This window comes from Triticum dicoccoides, chromosome 6A (assembly GCF_002162155.2).
Source record: "Triticum dicoccoides isolate Atlit2015 ecotype Zavitan chromosome 6A, WEW_v2.0, whole genome shotgun sequence".
Classification (NCBI taxonomy): domain Eukaryota; kingdom Viridiplantae; phylum Streptophyta; class Magnoliopsida; order Poales; family Poaceae; genus Triticum; species Triticum dicoccoides.
The window spans coordinates 253865438-253871437 of NC_041390.1; positions in this window are offsets into that span (position 1 = coordinate 253865438).

Here is a 6000-nt window from a genome sequence, read left to right on the forward strand (position 1 = left end):
GAGTAATGCTGGATCAAGCGTTTTGCTCTTTGCAGGAACCCACACAGTTTGAGGATATTGATGAGGTTCCCAGTAGGTGTCATTTTCGTTCAGTTTCCTTTCGAAACCGATGCCTTCTTTCCTGGGATTTTTGTGAAGAATGGATTTCTTCAAAATATCACAAAGGGTTTGATGCCCTTTAAGAGATTTGAACATTCCTGTCTGAAGAAAATCCATTAACCTAGCATTTTCATCAGAAAAAAAACCATTTTCCTCGACCGAGGGCTTATCATCTATATATGATTCAACATTTGATTCTTCATTGGTTCATTCAAGGCATTTTAAACATGGTGGCTCAAACACTTCATGTTTGTCTTTAACTTGTTTGGTGAGAAGAGAATTTTCTCTGATCAAATCCTCATGAGTTCCTGTTTCCTTTTCAGGTAATTCACAGGTCAATCTTTCGTGGTCTGCCGAGAGAAAATCATGACGATTTGTTAGTTCATCCATTTGTGACTTGAGAGTGGAATACTCTTCGGTCAGTGACAGATTTTTCTCCATCTCCTCAACCAACAAACCTTTAGATTTTCTAAGGGTTTTCTCAATTTTCTCAAGAGAGTTTGTTGAATATTAGCAATTTTGATCAACTTAGCATGGTCATCGTCATCAGAAGAGTATTGATCACTGGAGTGAATCTTTTGATTTTTGGAGGATACCTTTTCCTTTGAGACTTTGGCTATAAAGCCGTGGGCAGGAGATTCATCGTTGCTTGATGATTCCTGAAGAAGTTGGTTGCAAGAGAGAGGGCACATGTTATGCCATCCATGCCGGAGTCGGAATCCTCATTAGATTCTTCTTCTTCTTCTTCGGATTCTGACTATTCTTCTTCATTGGAATCCATTTCCTTGCCGGTGTACGCCTTGGCCTTGCGTGAGTTAATCTTGCAGTTGGAGGAGGACTTGGAAGGGTTCCTTGATGAAGATCTTGATGAAGATTTCGAAGTGGAGTTGTCCTTCTTCTTGAAGAATTTCTTCATTTTCTTCTCATCATCGAGTCATAGTTCTTGCTCTTGCTTTTGCCTCAATGGTTGCGGGAGTCATTTCTTCCACTAGAATGGATTTCTGCTTCCCAGAGAGGATAGTCCAAAATGAAGTGTACATGCTTTTTGCACTTGAAACAGGTATATTCTCCAGCAGGTTTTGATGAATATTTTGAACCCCCAGAGTTGCTTGAACTTCTTTTCTGGAATTGGCTCTTCTTGTGAAAGCATTGGAATCTTTTCGTGATTAGTGCGAGATCTTTACTAAGTCTTTCTGGGTCATCTGAATCTTCTTCGGCATTTCCATCAGAGCAGGAATCGGCACAGCCTTGCGAGCATGATTTTTGGGTTGACTTGAGCCACATAGATCTCTTTTCTCTTCTTCTTGTTCCTCATGGGTGTTCAGTCTTTCCATGATATCAGCAGAGTCAAGGTTCTTGAAATCAGCTCATTCATGTTTCATCAGAACAAGTGTTTCGAAAGAATTGTCAAGAGATCAAAGCAGTTTTTTCACGACTTCATGGTAAATGACTTCTTTGGCGCCGAGACCTTGATGCTCCTGTGATGTAACTCGGGCGATCGAAGGTTTGCTAACATCTTTCATTTCCAATGCGCTTGAATTGATTGAATTTGGCTCGAAGAGTATCAATTCGAGCTTCTTTCTAAGATGAAACTCCTTCATTTATCTTCTCGAGGACATCCCACAGTTCCTTCGCATTTTCGCACTGGCGATAGCAAAGAAATTGCGCTCGATTGAGATGGCCACTAATCTCATCTTTGGCTTGAGCATCCAGCTGAATGATCTTCTTTTCTTCATCGATAGGGACTTGAGGTACAACAATTGTGAGCCCGAACTGCACCATGTTCCACATATCATCACCTATTGCTCGGATACGAATCATCATCTTCTCTTTCCAGAAGGGGTAGTCCGTCCCATCGAATATGGGAATCTTGAGATGCGATTTGTATTTCACTGAAGACATACTTAAACTCCAAAGTTGTTAGACTAAAATGCGTAGAGTCAAGGAGTACCTTGCTCTGGTACCAATTGTAGGAACGAAGTATGTCTACCATAGGGGGTGAACGGGAGTTTTAAATTTTCTTCGGAAAACTAAAAACTCTCAGAACCCAGCAGTGGAATGAATGAAAAAAAAACTACAATGAACTAAAAGTTAGTAACGATAGGAAACTAAGTTATGTATTGTTACAAATCACATGAATGAAAATGCATCGAAGGTAAACATGGGTGACAGAGATAACCGATGATGCTCGATGGCGACAAGGTATTTGTTCGACCAGTTCATCCTTCTACACAAGGACTACGTCTGGTTGGAGGGGTTGTGACCTATCATAGAAGATAAACTCTCTTCATCCTATTCTCCTCGACAATCAATTCGTCAACTGATGCCGATTACTCGTGGTAGATACTTGAAGGCGATCTCCGAACCTTTACAGACTTCTTCTTCGAGAACCACAATCACTCTTGGTCTCTGAAGAAATTGACACCTAACCGTCTAGAGAGTTTGCAGCTCTAAAGAGTAATAGGCGGAGCATACTAGACTTAGATTCTAGTGATGCTGAACCACTATCTAATTCTTCAGCTCTAGGGTTTTTTCTCTCGCTGTATTATAACTCAAATCGCTTAGAGAGTGGGTTACTCAACAATCTTCTCAGAATCAAACGGAGCAGCCATTAGACAAAGCTGGTGTGGGGTGGCTATTTATAGCCGCAGCCTTCCCTGATGGGAAATGAGCATTTTGCACGCGTGGTCCAGCCAATGGCCAACCAACACGTTCACAATGGTCGGATTTGGAGCAACGATAACATTACTTGAGGAAGAAGTAATGCTAACTCCTCGGTCTGAGACAAATCTCTCGCAGCGAAGAAGATCACAGTCTCTTGCTGGCAAGTATTTGCTCGGAACACAAAGAGATTTCTCTCACAACTTTCATAGGATTTGGGTTTAGCATTAGAGAATCAAAGTTTCGAACGCTACACCCCTCTTAATAGTACGATGGTCCTATGACCAATGAGAGAAAAAGAATAACGAAAAAATGATACTTCTTCACTTTGTCTTTCATTCTCCACGGACGCAGTCAAATTTCACCGGACAGACACTGAACCAATTGCTTCACATCAGCAGTTTTTAGGGGTCGCTCTTGTTTAACATCATCTTCAGTGATAACCTTCGCTGCAACATAGGAGATTATCTTCATCGTTTGCATCAAACTCCTAAACATCTCAGGGACCTATTACTCTGTGTGCACTAGCAAAACCATAAGCCCCATACTATTGTCAACAAACTCCAAAACATGAGGGGCCTGTTGTTGCACCAACAGATTCAGAAGGGTGAAAATCTTGATGAGATAATTGATTAAAGTGGTTTTGGAGAGGTCAAAACTTGAACTAGTGATGTGCCCACTCTTTTGGATTACAAAGACTTTAATTATGATAATTGCTCTTTGATTGAATGTATTTTTTTGTTGCAATCCACGATAAATTCACCCCATGCCTATGAACTAAATAAAGCTTTTACTAGACATATCGTAGATGCCATGATGAAAGCTTTAGAAGAAAAGTTGGAATTAGAGATCTCAATTCCTAGAAAATTATATGATGAGTGGGAACCTACCATTAAAGCCAAGATTAAAAATTATGAGTGTTTTGCTTTATGTCATTTGGGTGCTAGTGTTTCCACAATTCTAAAATCTTTATGTGATGTGCTTAGTCTTGCCGATATTGAAGAATGTTCTCTTAATTTGAACTTGGTGGATTATACTATTTAAAAGCCTTTGGGAAGAATTAATTATGTTCTTATTCCTGCAAGTAGGAACTATGTGCCCATATATTTTATTGTCCTTCATATTGATTAGAATCCAACTTGTCCCATTATATTTGGTAGACCGTTTTTAGGCATTATAGATGTCATGATTGATATGAAAGAAGGGAATATTAAATTTCCATTTCCACTAAGAAAGGGTATGGGACACTTCCCTAGAACAAGAATTAAGCCACCATATGAATCGACCATGAGGGTAACCTATGGAGCTAGAACTAAAGATGACAATACTTGAATCTATGCATTATGCCTAACTAGGGGCATAAAACGATAGCGCTTGTTGGGAGGCAACCCAATGAATCAAGTTTATTTTTGCCGTTTATTTCTGTTCTTGAGTGTTTGCACAATTATTCTACTGTTATGATTGTCTTTTTTATGTTTTAATTAGTGTTTGTGCCAAGTAAAGCCTTTGGGATCATGTTGGGTGATATTTGCTTGGATCTTATTGGAAAACATAAACTTTCGCGTCCAGTAGTAGAATTGATGTGCTTTGTTGGAGCGTGATATAATTCTGAATTCTTTACGCATTAATATACAAATTACCTAAGTTTTCTAATTTTTTAGAATTTTTGGAGTTACGAAAGTATGGACAAAGTTCAGATTACTACAGACTGTTCTGTTTTTTACAGATTCTGTGTTTCTTTGCATTGTGTGCTTATTTTCATGAATCTATGGATTGTATTCAAGGGTCTAAGCCATGGAAAAGTTAGAATACAATAGGTATAATGCAAATATAAAATATGAATGGGTTTGTAACAGTACTTAGAGTGGTGATTTGCTTTATTATAATAACGGATCTCACAAAGGTTTTGTTAAGTTTTGTGTGATTGAAGTTTTCAAGTTTCGGGTGAGATCACGATGGATGAAGGAACAAGGCGTGAAAAGAGCCTAAGCTTTGGGATGTCCATGGCACCCCAAGTTAATATTCAAGGAGAACCAAGCAACTAAGCTTGGGGATGCCCCAGAAGGCATCCCCTCTTTCTTCTTTTTTTGACCTTGTCCCCTCTTTCTTCTAACAACCATCGGTAATTTTACTTTGAGCTATATTTTTATTCGTCACATATCATGAGTTTTGCTTGGAGCGTCTTGTATTATATGAGTCTTTGCTTCTTTTTCTTTTTAGTTTGTCCCAACTATCCTTGCCGGACACACCTATTTGAGAAAGCCAAAATTATGCTATGATTTGTTAAATTTGCTCTATGTGCTTCACTTACATTTTTTGAGCTATGGAATTGCTCTAGTACACTTAAATCTTTTTGAGCATGGTGTGCTTTAATATTTTTGAAGAAATGCTTTCATGCTTCACTTAGAATAATTTGAGAGCTAGTAAATTTTTGAAGAAATTCCCTCATGCTTCACTTCAATTATTTTGAGAGATGACAATTTTTATGCTCATGTTCTTCACTTAAATTTGTTTGAGCTTTGCGAAAAGCAATTGTAACATATGAAATTAGTCCCAAAGTGATAGATATTCAAGAGGGATGTAATAAAAAATTCGTGAAGATCATTGGACAAAATAAACTTGATTCTTTGTAATAGTTTTGAGATATGATGATATTAATATGTTGGTGAGTAATTATGCTTTAGTAAGAATATCGGTGTTAAGGTTTGTGATTCCCTATGCAAACTCAAAAGTCAATAGTTATGCAATGAAATTACATCCTACTTGTGGTGCATTATTCGGTGTTAGTTATGCTTAATGCTCTTTTATGTGAATTTTCGTTTCTTGGTTGGTTGCTTCTCAATCCTTTTGCTAGCCTCCACTTGTACTAAGTAGAAATACTACTTGTGCATCCAAAATCCTTAAAATCAATTTTGTCATATGAGTCCATCATGCCTACCTATATGCAGTATTTTTGTGTCGTTCTAAGTAAATTTTTATGTGCCATATCAAATTTTCAAAATGAATTTCCCTTTTTATGTGCCCGTACCACTCATGAAGTGGCAGGGGGTGGCCAATATTTTTCCATGCTAGATGTGTTATTCTCAAGATGAGTGTTTGTTCACTTGTCATTGCACGAGAGTATGGCGGTAATAGGGATGCCCAGTCCTGAAATGAAAAAGAATTTTACTTTATGTTGTCAAATAAAAAATTCCTTGGAAAGTGTTGGTATGGAAGGCACCCATCGATACGGCTAGCCAT